Source organism: Phallusia mammillata, chromosome 4 (assembly GCF_965637545.1).
Source record: "Phallusia mammillata chromosome 4, kaPhaMamm4.hap1.1, whole genome shotgun sequence".
NCBI classification, from domain to species: Eukaryota; Metazoa; Chordata; class Ascidiacea; order Phlebobranchia; family Ascidiidae; genus Phallusia; species Phallusia mammillata.
The window spans coordinates 7,702,343-7,714,627 of record NC_137255.1 but is presented as its reverse complement, the minus strand read 5'-3'; the positions used below and the strand labels follow the sequence as shown (position 1 = coordinate 7,714,627).

General features: G+C 41.1%; 27 non-coding genes across 27 annotated transcripts; 9 read left to right on the top strand and 18 right to left on the bottom strand.

Annotated features, from left to right (window-relative positions):
* Positions 1–389: 389 nt before the first annotated feature.
* Positions 390–471, bottom strand: Trnal-aag (transfer RNA leucine (anticodon AAG)). Its single transcript has one exon. It is a non-coding gene; the product is annotated as a tRNA-Leu (tRNA).
* A 254-nt stretch (positions 472–725) lies between these two features.
* Trnam-cau (transfer RNA methionine (anticodon CAU)) lies at positions 726–798 on the top strand. The gene has a single exon. It is a non-coding gene; the product is annotated as a tRNA-Met (tRNA).
* A 569-nt stretch (positions 799–1,367) lies between these two features.
* On the bottom strand, positions 1,368–1,449 carry Trnal-aag (transfer RNA leucine (anticodon AAG)). The gene has a single exon. It is a non-coding gene; the product is annotated as a tRNA-Leu (tRNA).
* Positions 1,450–1,853: 404 nt separating this feature from the next.
* Trnal-aag (transfer RNA leucine (anticodon AAG)) lies at positions 1,854–1,935 on the bottom strand. The gene has a single exon. It is a non-coding gene; the product is annotated as a tRNA-Leu (tRNA).
* A 405-nt stretch (positions 1,936–2,340) lies between these two features.
* Positions 2,341–2,422, bottom strand: Trnal-uag (transfer RNA leucine (anticodon UAG)). The gene has a single exon. It is a non-coding gene; the product is annotated as a tRNA-Leu (tRNA).
* A 740-nt stretch (positions 2,423–3,162) lies between these two features.
* On the top strand, positions 3,163–3,235 carry Trnam-cau (transfer RNA methionine (anticodon CAU)). Its single transcript has one exon. It is a non-coding gene; the product is annotated as a tRNA-Met (tRNA).
* A 418-nt stretch (positions 3,236–3,653) lies between these two features.
* On the top strand, positions 3,654–3,726 carry Trnai-aau (transfer RNA isoleucine (anticodon AAU)). Its single transcript has one exon. It is a non-coding gene; the product is annotated as a tRNA-Ile (tRNA).
* An 82-nt stretch (positions 3,727–3,808) lies between these two features.
* Positions 3,809–3,890, bottom strand: Trnal-aag (transfer RNA leucine (anticodon AAG)). Its single transcript has one exon. It is a non-coding gene; the product is annotated as a tRNA-Leu (tRNA).
* A 254-nt stretch (positions 3,891–4,144) lies between these two features.
* Trnam-cau (transfer RNA methionine (anticodon CAU)) lies at positions 4,145–4,217 on the top strand. Its single transcript has one exon. It is a non-coding gene; the product is annotated as a tRNA-Met (tRNA).
* An 82-nt stretch (positions 4,218–4,299) lies between these two features.
* On the bottom strand, positions 4,300–4,381 carry Trnal-aag (transfer RNA leucine (anticodon AAG)). Its single transcript has one exon. It is a non-coding gene; the product is annotated as a tRNA-Leu (tRNA).
* A 254-nt stretch (positions 4,382–4,635) lies between these two features.
* On the top strand, positions 4,636–4,708 carry Trnam-cau (transfer RNA methionine (anticodon CAU)). The gene has a single exon. It is a non-coding gene; the product is annotated as a tRNA-Met (tRNA).
* Positions 4,709–5,764: 1,056 nt separating this feature from the next.
* On the bottom strand, positions 5,765–5,846 carry Trnal-aag (transfer RNA leucine (anticodon AAG)). Its single transcript has one exon. It is a non-coding gene; the product is annotated as a tRNA-Leu (tRNA).
* Positions 5,847–6,250: 404 nt separating this feature from the next.
* Positions 6,251–6,332, bottom strand: Trnal-aag (transfer RNA leucine (anticodon AAG)). Its single transcript has one exon. It is a non-coding gene; the product is annotated as a tRNA-Leu (tRNA).
* Positions 6,333–6,742: 410 nt separating this feature from the next.
* Trnal-aag (transfer RNA leucine (anticodon AAG)) lies at positions 6,743–6,824 on the bottom strand. Its single transcript has one exon. It is a non-coding gene; the product is annotated as a tRNA-Leu (tRNA).
* A 325-nt stretch (positions 6,825–7,149) lies between these two features.
* Positions 7,150–7,231, bottom strand: Trnal-aag (transfer RNA leucine (anticodon AAG)). Its single transcript has one exon. It is a non-coding gene; the product is annotated as a tRNA-Leu (tRNA).
* Positions 7,232–7,485: 254 nt separating this feature from the next.
* Trnam-cau (transfer RNA methionine (anticodon CAU)) lies at positions 7,486–7,558 on the top strand. The gene has a single exon. It is a non-coding gene; the product is annotated as a tRNA-Met (tRNA).
* Positions 7,559–8,127: 569 nt separating this feature from the next.
* Trnal-aag (transfer RNA leucine (anticodon AAG)) lies at positions 8,128–8,209 on the bottom strand. Its single transcript has one exon. It is a non-coding gene; the product is annotated as a tRNA-Leu (tRNA).
* A 405-nt stretch (positions 8,210–8,614) lies between these two features.
* Positions 8,615–8,696, bottom strand: Trnal-aag (transfer RNA leucine (anticodon AAG)). Its single transcript has one exon. It is a non-coding gene; the product is annotated as a tRNA-Leu (tRNA).
* A 405-nt stretch (positions 8,697–9,101) lies between these two features.
* Positions 9,102–9,183, bottom strand: Trnal-aag (transfer RNA leucine (anticodon AAG)). Its single transcript has one exon. It is a non-coding gene; the product is annotated as a tRNA-Leu (tRNA).
* Positions 9,184–9,588: 405 nt separating this feature from the next.
* Trnal-aag (transfer RNA leucine (anticodon AAG)) lies at positions 9,589–9,670 on the bottom strand. Its single transcript has one exon. It is a non-coding gene; the product is annotated as a tRNA-Leu (tRNA).
* A 249-nt stretch (positions 9,671–9,919) lies between these two features.
* On the top strand, positions 9,920–9,992 carry Trnam-cau (transfer RNA methionine (anticodon CAU)). The gene has a single exon. It is a non-coding gene; the product is annotated as a tRNA-Met (tRNA).
* A 575-nt stretch (positions 9,993–10,567) lies between these two features.
* Trnal-uag (transfer RNA leucine (anticodon UAG)) lies at positions 10,568–10,649 on the bottom strand. The gene has a single exon. It is a non-coding gene; the product is annotated as a tRNA-Leu (tRNA).
* A 249-nt stretch (positions 10,650–10,898) lies between these two features.
* Positions 10,899–10,971, top strand: Trnam-cau (transfer RNA methionine (anticodon CAU)). Its single transcript has one exon. It is a non-coding gene; the product is annotated as a tRNA-Met (tRNA).
* Positions 10,972–11,054: 83 nt separating this feature from the next.
* Positions 11,055–11,136, bottom strand: Trnal-uag (transfer RNA leucine (anticodon UAG)). Its single transcript has one exon. It is a non-coding gene; the product is annotated as a tRNA-Leu (tRNA).
* Positions 11,137–11,385: 249 nt separating this feature from the next.
* Trnam-cau (transfer RNA methionine (anticodon CAU)) lies at positions 11,386–11,458 on the top strand. Its single transcript has one exon. It is a non-coding gene; the product is annotated as a tRNA-Met (tRNA).
* Positions 11,459–11,541: 83 nt separating this feature from the next.
* On the bottom strand, positions 11,542–11,623 carry Trnal-aag (transfer RNA leucine (anticodon AAG)). The gene has a single exon. It is a non-coding gene; the product is annotated as a tRNA-Leu (tRNA).
* A 405-nt stretch (positions 11,624–12,028) lies between these two features.
* On the bottom strand, positions 12,029–12,110 carry Trnal-aag (transfer RNA leucine (anticodon AAG)). The gene has a single exon. It is a non-coding gene; the product is annotated as a tRNA-Leu (tRNA).
* Between the last annotated feature and the right edge of the window lie 175 nt (positions 12,111–12,285).

The window sequence follows — 12,285 nt, the reverse complement described above, 5'->3', positions numbered from 1 at the left end:
TTTGCTAAGTTAATGTGATCTGATGCAACAGAGATGGCAAATAACGATGTGGTAGAGGGTTTGCAACCAAAGTTTAGACAAATTTGATCCCGAAGAAGAAATAAACACATACCACATGTTGTTGATTAACTCAAGTTTGTATCCAAACAAATTGGCATTGTCTGCATTCCCACATTATTTGTCGAAATACATATATTTTAGTTACAAGGGTGCAAATTTTCATGAGTACATCAAGCCTCGATGGCGCAGTAGGCAGCGCGTGAATCTCATAATCTCAAGGTCGTGAGTTCGATCCTCACTCGGGGCAAACGTTTGGTACAATATTTTATTTTCCAACTGCATGACACAGAGAAAAAATTATACATGGAGTTTCGACAGGTACAAAGAAATGGCAGCGGTGGGATTCGAACCCACGCCATCGAAATGACTGGTGCCTTAAACCAGCGCCTTAGACCACTCGGCCACGCTACCACATGAGAATGATGGTTTGCTAAGTTAATGTGATCTGATGCAACAGAGATGGCAAATAACGATGTGGTAGAGGGTTTGCAACCAAAGTTTACACAAAATTGATCCCGAAGAAGAAATAAACACATACCATATGTTGTTGATCAACTCAAGTTTGTATCCAAACAAATTGGCATTGTCTGCATTCCCACATTATTTTTCGAAATACATATATTTTAGTTACAAGTATGCAAATTTGCATGGGTAGACTACATCAAGCCTCGATGGCGCAGTAGGCAGCGCGTGAGTCTCATAATCTCAAGGTCGTGAGTTCGATCCTCACTCGGGGCAAACTTTTAGTACAATATTTTATTTTCCAACTGCATGACACTAAGAAAAAATTATACATGGAGTTTAGACAGGTGCAAAGAAATGGCAGCGGTGGGATTCGAACCCACGCCATCGAAATGACTGGTCACTAAAACCACCGCCTTAGACCACTCGGCCACGCTACCACTTGAGAACAGTGTTTTGCTAAGTTAATGTGATCTGATGCAACAGAGATGGCAAATAACGATGTGGTAGAGGGTTTGCAACCAAAGTTTAGACAAAATTGTCTCCGAAGAAGAAATAAACACATACCATATGTTGTTGATCAACTCAAGTTTGTATCCAAACAAATTGGTATTGTCTGCATTCCCAATTTATTTGTCGAAATACATATATTTTAGTTACTAGGATGCAAATTTGCATGAGTACATAAAGCCTCGATGGCGCAGTAGGCAGAGCGTGACTCTCATAATCTCAAGGTCGTGAGTTCGATCCTCACTCGGGGCAAACTTTTGGTACAATATTTTATTTTCCAACTGCATGAGACAGAGAAAAAATTATACATGGAGTTTTTGACAGGTGCAAAGAAATGGCAGCGGTGGGATTCGAACCCACGCCATCGAAATGACTGGTGCCTTAAACCAGCGCCTTAGACCACTCGGCCACGCTACCACATGAGAACAGTGTTTTGCTAAGTTAATGTGATCTGATGCAACAGAGATGGCAAATAACGATGTGGTAGAGCGTTTGCAACCAAAGTTTAGACAAGTTTGACCCCGATTAAGAAATAAACACATACCACATGTTGTTGATCAACTCAAGTTTGTATCCAAACAGATTGGCATTGTCTGCATTCCCACATTATTTGTCGAAATACATATATTTTAGTTACAAGGGTGCAAATTTTCATGAGTACATCAAGCCTCGATGGCGCAGTAGGCAGCGCGTGAATCTCATAATCTCAAGGTCGTGAGTTCGATCCTCACTCGGGGCAAACTTTTGGTACAATATTTTATTTTCCAAGTGCATGACACAGAGAAAAAATTATACATGGAGTTTTGACAGGTACAAAGAAATGGCAGCGGTGGGATTCGAACCCACGCCATCGAAATGACTGGTGCCTTAAACCAGCGCCTTAGACCACTCGGCCACGCTACCACATGAGAATGATGGTTTGCTAAGTTAATGTGATCTGATGCAACAGAGATGGCAAATAACGATGTGGTAGAGGGTTTGCAACCAAAGTTTACACAAAATTGATCCCGAAGAAGAAATAAACACATACCATATGTTGTTGATCAACTCAAGTTTGTATCCAAACAAATTGGCATTGTCTGCATTCCCACATTATTTGTCGAAATACATATATTTTAGTTACAAGGATGCAAATTTGCATGAGTACATCAAGCCTCGATGGCGCAGTAGGCAGCGCGTGAGTCTCATAATCTCAAGGTCGTGAGTTCGATCCTCACTCGGCGCATACTTTTGGTACAATATTTTATTTTCCAACTGCATGACACAGAGAAAAAATTATACATGGAGTTTTAGACAGGTGCAAAGAAATGGCAGCGGTGGGATTCGAACCCACGCCATCGAAATGACTGGCGCCTAAAACCAGCGCCTTAGACCACTCGGCCACGCTACCACATGAGAACAGTGTTTTGCTAATTTAATGTGATCTAATGCAACAGAGATGGCAAATAACGATGTGGTAGAGCGTTTGCAACCAAAGTTTAGACAAGTTTGACCCCGATTAAGAAATAAACACATACCACATGTTGTTGATCAACTCAAGTTTGTATCCAAACAGATTGGCATTGTCTGCATTCCCACATTATTTGTCGAAATACATATATTTTAGTTACAAGGGTGCAAATTTTCATGAGTACATCAAGCCTCGATGGCGCAGTAGGCAGCGCGTGAATCTCATAATCTCAAGGTCGTGAGTTCGATCCTCACTCGGGGCAAACTTTTGGTACAATATTTTATCTTCCAACTGCATGACACAGAGAAAAAATTATACATGGAGTTTAGACAGGTGCAAAGAAATGGCAGCGGTGGGATTCGAACCCACGCCATCGAAATTACTGGTCACTAAAACCAGCGCCTTAGACCACTCGGCCACGCTACCACATGAGAACAGTGTTTTGCTAAGTTAATGTGATCTGATGCAACAGAGATGGCAAATAACGATGTGGTAGAGGGTTTGCAACCAAAGTTTAGACAAATTTGACCCCGATTAAGAAATAAACACATACCATATGTTGTTGATCAACTCAAGTTTGTATCCAAACAAATTGGCATTGTCTGCATTCCCACATTATTTTTCGAAATACATATATTTTAGTTACAAGTATGCAAATTTGCATGGGTAGACTACATCAAGCCTCGATGGCGCAGTAGGCAGCGCGTGAGTCTCATAATCTCAAGGTCGTGAGTTCGATCCTCACTCGGGGCAAACTTTTAGTACAATATTTTATTTTCCAACTGCATGACACTAAGAAAAAATTATACATGGAGTTTAGACAGGTGCAAAGAAATGGCAGCGGTGGGATTCGAACCCACGCCATCGAAATGACTGGTCACTAAAACCACCGCCTTAGACCACTCGGCCACGCTACCACATGAGAACAGTGTTTTGCTAAGTTAATGTGATCTGATGCAACAGAGATGGCAAATAACGATGTGGTAGAGGGTTTGCAACCAAAGTTTAGACAAATTTGACCCCGATTAAGAAATAAACACATACCACATGTTGTTGATTAACTCAAGTTTGTATCCAAACAAATTGGTATTGTCTGCATTCCCACATTATTTGTCGAAATACATATATTTTAGTTACAAGGATGCAAATTTGCATGGGTAGCCTACATCAAGCCTCGATGGCGCAGTAGGCAGCGCGTGAGTCTAATAATCTCAAGGTCGTGAGTTCGATCCTCACTCGGGGCAAACTTTTAGTACAATATTTTATTTTCCAACTGCATGACACAGAGAAAAAATTATACATGGAGATTTGACAGGTGCAAAGAAATGGCAGCGGTGGGATTCGAACCCACGTCATCGAAATGACTGGTGCCTTAAACCAGCGCCTTAGACCACTCGGCCACGCTACCACATGAGAACAGCGTTTTGCTAAGTTAATGTGATCTGATGCAACAGAGATGGCAAATAACGATGTGGTAGAGGGTTTGCAACCAAAGTTTAGACAAAATTGATCCCGAAGAAGAAATAAACACATACCATATGTTGTTGATCAACTCAAGTTTGTATCCAAACAAATTGGCATTGTCTGCATTCCCAAATTATTTGTCGAAATACATATATTTTAGTTACAAGAATGCAAATTTGCATGGGTAGCCTACATCAAGCCTCGATGGCGCAGTAGGCAGCGCGTGAGTCTCATAATCTCAAGGTCGTGAGTTCGATCCTCACTCGGGGCAAACTTTTAGTACAATATTTTATTTTCCAACTGCATGACACTAAGAAAAAATTATACATGGAGTTTAGACAGGTGCAAAGAAATGGCAGCGGTGGGATTCGAACCCACGCCATCGAAATGACTGATGCCTTAAACCAGCGCCTTAGACCACTCGGCCACGCTACGACATGAGAATGACGGTTTGCTAAGTTAATGTGATCTGATGCAACAGAGATGGCAAATAACGATGTGGTAGAGAGTTTGCAACCAAAGTTTAGACAAAATTGATCCCGAAGAAGAAATAAACACATACCATATGTTGTTGATCAACTCAAGTTTGTATCCAAACAAATTGGCATTGTCTGCATTCCCAAATTATTTGTCGAAATACATATATTTTAGTTACAAGGATGCAAATTTGCATGGGTAGCCTACATCAAGCCTCGATGGCGCAGTAGGCAGCGCGTGAGTCTCATGATCTCAAGGTCGTGAGTTCGATCCTCACTCGGGGCAAACTTTTAGTACAATATTTTATTTTCCAACTGCATGACACAGAGAAAAAATTATACATGGAGATTTGACAGGTGCAAAGAAATGGCAGCGGTTGGATTCGAACCCAAGTCATCGAAATGACTGGTGCCTTAAACGAGCGCCTTAGACCACTCGGCCACGCTACCACATGAGAACAGCGTTTTGCTAAGTTAATGTGATCTGATGCAACAGAGATGGCAAATAACGATGTGGTAGAGGGTTTGCAACCAAAGTTTAAACAAATTTGACCCCGATTAAGAAATAAACACATACCACATGTTGTTGATCAACTCAAGTTTGTATCCAAACAAATTGGCATTGTCTGCATTCCCAAATTATTTTTCGAAATACATATATTTTAGTTACAAGGGTGCAAATTTGCATGAGTACATCAAGCCTCGATGGCGCAGTAGGCAGCGCGTGAATCTCATAATCTCAAGGTCGTGAGTTCGATCCTCACTCGAGGCAAACATTTGGTACAATATTTTATTTTCCAACTGCATGAGACAGAGAAAAAATTATACATGGAGTTTTTGACAGGTGCAAAGAAATGGCAGCGGTGGGATTCGAAGCCACGCCAACGAAATGACTGGTGCCTTAAACCAGCGCGTTAGACCACTCGGCCACGCTACCACATGAGAAGAGTGTTTTGCTAAGTTAATGTGATCTGATGCTACAGAGATGGCAAATAATGATGTGGTAGAGGGTTTGCAACCAAAGTTTAGACAAATTTAACCCCGATTAAGAAATAAACAAATACCACATGTTGTTGATCAACTCAAGTTTGTATCCAAACAAATTGGCATTGTCTGCATTCGCACATTATTTGTCGAAATACATATATTTTAGTTACAAGGATGCAAATTTGCATTAGGTCATCAAGCTTCGATGGCGCGGTAGGCAGCGCGTGAGACTCACAATCTCAAGGTCGTGAGTTCCTTCCTTACTCAGGCCAAACATTTGGTACAATATTTTATTTTCCGTCTGCATGACACAGAGAAAAAATTATACATGGAGTTTTTGACAGGTGCAAAGAAATGGCAGCGGTGGGATTCGAACCCACGCCATCGAAATGACTGGTGCCTTAAACCAGCGCCTTAGACCACTCGGCCACGCTACCACATGAGAATGGCGGTTTGCTAATTTAATGTGATCTAATGCAACAGAGATGGCAAATAACGATGTGGTAGAGGGTTTGCAACCAAAATTTAAACAAATTTGACCCCGATTAAGAAATAAACACATACCACATGTTGTTGATCAACTCAAGTTTGTATCCAAACAAATTGGCATTGTCTGCATTCCCAAATTATTTTTCGAAATACATATATTTTAGTTACAAGGGTGCAAATTTGCATGAGTACATCAAGCCTCGATGGCGCAGTAGGCAGCGCGTGAATCTCATAATCTCAAGGTCGTGAGTTCGATCCTCACTCGAGGCAAACATTTGGTACAATATTTTATTTTCCAACTGCATGAGACAGAGAAAAAATTATACATGGAGTTTAGACAGGTGCAAAGAAATGGCAGCGGTGGGATTCGAACCCACGCCAACGAAATGACTGGTGCCTTAAACCAGCGCGTTAGACCACTCGGCCACGCTACCACATGAGAAGAGTGTTTTGCTAAGTTAATGTGATCTGATGCTACAGAGATGGCAAATAATGATGTGGTAGAGGGTTTGCAACCAAAGTTTAGACAAATTTAACCCCGATTAAGAAATAAACAAATACCACATGTTGTTGATCAACTCAAGTTTGTATCCAAACAAATTGGCATTGTCTGCATTCCCACATTATTTGTCGAAATACATATATTTTAGTTACAAGGATGCAAATTTGCATGGGTAGCCTACATCAAGCCTCGATGGCGCAGTAGGCAGCGCGTGAGTCTCATAATCTCAAGGTCGTGAGTTCCTTCCTTACTCAGGCCAAACATTTGGTACAATATTTTATTTTCCGTCTGCATGACACAGAGAAAAAATTATACATGGAGTTTTTGACAGGTGCAAAGAAATGGCAGCGGTGGGATTCGAACCCACGCCATCGAAATGACTGGTGCCTTAAACCAGCGCCTTAGACCACTCGGCCACGCTACCACATGAGAACAGTGTTTTGCTAAGTTAATGTGATCTGATGCAACAGAGATGGCAAATAACGATGTGGTAGAGGGTTTGCAACCAAAGTTTAGACAAATTTGACCCCGATTAAGAAATAAACACATACCACATGTTGTTGATTAACTCAAGTTTGTATCCAAACAAATTGGTATTGTCTGCATTCCCACATTATTATTGAGTCTAATAATCTCAAGGTCGTGAGTTCGATCCTCACTCGGGGCAAACTTTTAGTACAATATTTTATTTTCCAACTGCATGACACAGAGAAAAAATTATACATGGAGATTTGACAGGTGCAAAGAAATGGCAGCGGTGGGATTCGAACCCACGTCATCGAAATGACTGGTGCCTTAAACCAGCGCCTTAGACCACTCGGCCACGCTACCACATGAGAACAGCGTTTTGCTAAGTTAATGTGATCTGATGCAACAGAGATGGCAAATAACGATGTGGTAGAGGGTTTGCAACCAAAGTTTAGACAAAATTGATCCCGAAGAAGAAATAAACACATACCATATGTTGTTGATCAACTCAAGTTTGTATCCAAACAAATTGGCATTGTCTGCATTCCCAAATTATTTGTCGAAATACATATATTTTAGTTACAAGAATGCAAATTTGCATGGGTAGCCTACATCAAGCCTCGATGGCGCAGTAGGCAGCGCGTGAGTCTCATAATCTCAAGGTCGTGAGTTCGATCCTCACTCGGGGCAAACTTTTAGTACAATATTTTATTTTCCAACTGCATGACACAGAGAAAAAATTATACATGGAGATTTGACAGGTGCAAAGAAATGGCAGCGGTTGGATTCGAACCCAAGTCATCGAAATGACTGGTGCCTTAAACGAGCGCCTTAGACCACTCGGCCACGCTACCACATGAGAACAGCGTTTTGCTAAGTTAATGTGATCTGATGCAACAGAGATGGCAAATAACGATGTGGTAGAGGGTTTGCAACCAAAGTTTAAACAAATTTGACCCCGATTAAGAAATAAACACATACCACATGTTGTTGATCAACTCAAGTTTGTATCCAAACAAATTGGCATTGTCTGCATTCCCAAATTATTTTTCGAAATACATATATTTTAGTTACAAGGGTGCAAATTTGCATGAGTACATCAAGCCTCGATGGCGCAGTAGGCAGCGCGTGAATCTCATAATCTCAAGGTCGTGAGTTCGATCCTCGCTCGAGGCAAACATTTGGTACAATATTTTATTTTCCAACTGCATGAGACAGAGAAAAAATTATACATGGAGTTTTTGACAGGTGCAAAGAAATGGCAGCGGTGGGATTCGAACCCACGCCAACGAAATGACTGGTGCCTTAAACCAGCGCGTTAGACCACTCGGCCACGCTACCACATGAGAAGAGTGTTTTGCTAAGTTAATGTGATCTGATGCTACAGAGATGGCAAATAATGATGTGGTAGAGGGTTTGCAACCAAAGTTTAGACAAATTTAACCCCGATTAAGAAATAAACAAATACCACATGTTGTTGATCAACTCAAGTTTGTATCCAAACAAATTGGCATTGTCTGCATTCGCACATTATTTGTCGAAATACATATATTTTAGTTACAAGGATGCAAATTTGCATTAGGTCATCAAGCTTCGATGGCGCGGTAGGCAGCGCGTGAGACTCACAATCTCAAGGTCGTGAGTTCCTTCCTTACTCAGGCCAAACATTTGGTACAATATTTTATTTTCCGTCTGCATGACACAGAGAAAAAATTATACATGGAGTTTTTGACAGGTGCAAAGAAATGGCAGCGGTGGGATTCGAACCCACGCCATCGAAATGACTGGTGCCTTAAACCAGCGCCTTAGACCACTCGGCCACGCTACCACATGAGAATGGCGGTTTGCTAATTTAATGTGATCTAATGCAACAGAGATGGCAAATAACGATGTGGTAGAGGGTTTGCAACCAAAATTTAAACAAATTTGACCCCGATTAAGAAATAAACACATACCACATGTTGTTGATCAACTCAAGTTTGTATCCAAACAAATTGGCATTGTCTGCATTCCCAAATTATTTTTCGAAATACATATATTTTAGTTACAAGGGTGCAAATTTGCATGAGTACATCAAGCCTCGATGGCGCAGTAGGCAGCGCGTGAATCTCATAATCTCAAGGTCGTGAGTTCGATCCTCACTCGAGGCAAACATTTGGTACAATATTTTATTTTCCAACTGCATGAGACAGAGAAAAAATTATACATGGAGTTTTTGACAGGTGCAAAGAAATGGCAGCGGTGGGATTCGAACCCACGCCAACGAAATGACTGGTGCCTTAAACCAGCGCGTTAGACCACTCGGCCACGCTACCACATGAGAAGAGTGTTTTGCTAAGTTAATGTGATCTGATGCTACAGAGATGGCAAATAATGATGTGGTAGAGGGTTTGCAACCAAAGTTTAGACAAATTTAACCCCGATTAAGAAATAAACAAATACCACATGTTGTTGATCAACTCAAGTTTGTATCCAAACAAATTGGCATTGTCTGCATTCGCACATTATTTGTCGAAATACATATATTTTAGTTACAAGGATGCAAATTTGCATTAGGTCATCAAGCTTCGATGGCGCGGTAGGCAGCGCGTGAGACTCACAATCTCAAGGTCGTGAGTTCCTTCCTTGCTCAGGCCAAACATTTGGTACAATATTTTATTTTCCGTCTGCATGACACAGAGAAAAAATTATACATGGAGTTTTTGACAGGTGCAAATAAATGGCAGCGGTGGGATTCGAACCCACGCCATCGAAATGACTGGTGCCTTAAACCAGCGCCTTAGACCACTCGGCCACGCTACCACATGAGAATGGCGGTTTGCTAATTTAATGTGATCTAATGCAACAGAGATGGCAAATAACGATGTGGTAGAGTGTTTACAACCAAAGTTTAGACAAAATTGTCTCCGAAGAAGAAATAAACACATACCATATGTTGTTGATCAACTCAAGTTTGTATCCAAACAAATTGGTATTGTCTGCATTCCCAATTTATTTGTCGAAATACATATATTTTAGTTACAAGGATGCAAATTAGCATGAGTACATAAAGCCTCGATGGCGCAGTAGGCAGCGCGTGAGTCTCATAATCTCAAGGTCGTGAGTTCGATCCTCACTCGGGGCAAACTTTTGGTACAATATTTTATTTTCCAACTGCATGAGACAGAGAAAAAATTATACATGGAGTTTTTGACAGGTGCAAAGAAATGGCAGCGGTGGGATTCGAACCCACGCCATCGAAATGACTGGTGCCTTAAACCAGCGCGTTAGACCACTAGGGCACGCTACCACATGAGAAGAGTGTTTTGCTAAGTTAATGTGATCTGATGCTACAGAGATGGCAAATAACGATGTGGTAGAGGGTTTGCAACCAAAGTTTAGACAAATTTGACCCCGATTAAGAAATAAACACATACCACATGTTGTTGATTAACTCAAGTTTGTATCCAAACAAATTGGCATTGTCTGCATTCGCACATTATTTGTCGAAATACATATATTTTAGTTACAAGGATGCAAATTTGCATGAGTAGCCTACATCAAGCCTCGATGGTGCAGTAGGCAGCGCGTGAATCTAATAATCTCAAGGTCGTGAGTTCGATCCTCACTCGAGGCAAACATTTGGTACAATATTTTATTTTCCAACTGCATGAGACAGAGAAAAAATTATACATGGAGTTTTTGACAGGTGCAAAGAAATGGCAGCGGTGGGATTCGAACCCACGCCATCGAAATGACTGGTGCCTAAAAGCAGCGCCTTAGACCACTCGGCCACGCTACCACATGAGAATGGCGGTTTGCTAATTTAATGTGATCTAATGCAACAGAGATGGCAAATAACGATGTGGTAGAGTGTTTACAACCAAAGTTTAGACAAAATTGTCTCCGAGGAAGAAATAAACACATACCATATGTTGTTGATCAACTCAAGTTTGTATCCAAACAAATTGGTATTGTCTGCATTCCCAATTTATTTGTCGAAATACATATATTTTAGTTACAAGGATGCAAATTTGCATGAGTACATAAAGCCTCGATGGCGCAGTAGGCAGCGCGTGAGTCTCATAATCTCAAGGTCGTGAGTTCGATCCTCACTCGGGGCAAACTTTTGGTACAATATTTTATTTTCCAACTGCATGAGACAGAGAAAAAATTATACATGGAGTTTTTGACAGGTGCAAAGAAATGGCAGCGGTGGGATTCGAACCCACGCCATCGAAATGACTGGTGCCTAAAAGCAGCGCCTTAGACCACTCGGCCACGCTACCACATGAGAATGGCGGTTTGCTAATTTAATGTGATCTAATGCAACAGAGATGGCAAATAACGATGTGGTAGAGTGTTTACAACCAAAGTTTAGACAAAATTGTCTCCGAAGAAGAAATAAACACATACCATATGTTGTTGATCAACTCAAGTTTGTATCCAAACAAATTGGTATTGTCTGCATTCCCAATTTATTTGTCGAAATACATATATTTTAATTACTAGGATGCAAATTTGCATGAGTACATAAAGCCTCGATGGCGCAGTAGGCAGCGCGTGAGTCTCATAATCTCAAGGTCGTGAGTTCGATCCTCACTCGGGGCAAACTTTTGATACAATATTTTATTTTCCAACTGCATGAGACAGAGAAAAAATTATACATGGAGTTTTTGACAGGTGCAAAGAAATGGCAGCGGTGGGATTCGAACCCACGCCATCGAAATGACTGGTGCCTTAAACCAGCGCCTTAGACCACTCGGCCACGCTACCACATGAGAACAGTGTTTTGCTAAGTTAATGTGATATGATGCAACAGAGATGGCAAATAACGATGTGATAGAGCGTTTGCAACCAAAGTTTAGACAAGTTTGACCCCGATTAAGAAATAAACACATACCACATGTTGTTGATCAACTCAAGTTTGTATCCAAACAGATTGGCATTGTCTGCATTCCCACATTATTTGTCGAAATACATATATTTTAGTTACAAGGGTGCAAATTTTCATGAGTACATCAAGCCTCGATGGCGCAGTAGGCAGCGCGTGAATCTCATAATCTCAAGGTCGTGAGTTCGATCCTCACTCGGGGCAAACTTTTGGTACAATATTTTATTTTCCAACTGCATGACACAGAGAAAAAATTATACATGGAGTTTTTGACAGGTGCAAAGAAATGGCAGCGGTGGGATTCGAACCCACGCCATCGAAATGACTGGTGCCTTAAACCAGCGCCTTAGACCACTCGGCCACGCTACCACATGAGAACAGTGTTTTGCTAAGTTAATGTGATCTGATGCTACAGAGATGGCAAATAACGATGTGGTAGAGTGTTTGCAACCAAAGTTTAGACAAAATTGACCCAGAAGAAGAAGTAAACACATACCATATGTTGTTGATCAACTCAAGTTTGTATCCAAACAAATTGGCATTG